A 272-nucleotide genomic window follows, 5' to 3' on the forward strand; every position below is an offset into this window, starting at 1 on the left:
GACCACTGTTTTTTAATTTTCGGAAAAAGGTTTCGAAAAAGACTGAACATTTGAGTAGTTTTAACTCTTGTGTGGTACAGCTGCAGAAAGAAAGTTACAAACAATTATTCACTGGTATCAAGTCTGCCTTATTTTTATTTTTTATTTTAGATTTCCTTTACAAAAATTTAAGCATAAAAAATATTTTTAATTTTTCATTATAAAAAATGCAAATTAAGTAAAAATCAAATTAAAATTAAGAAATTCCTTCCAGCTAATTTATCATATACAAC

The sequence above is a fragment of the Bactrocera latifrons genome, unplaced genomic scaffold (assembly GCF_001853355.1).
Source record: "Bactrocera latifrons isolate USDA-ARS-PBARC rearing strain unplaced genomic scaffold, ASM185335v1 scaffold_7, whole genome shotgun sequence".
NCBI lineage: Eukaryota > Metazoa > Arthropoda > Insecta > Diptera > Tephritidae > Bactrocera > Bactrocera latifrons.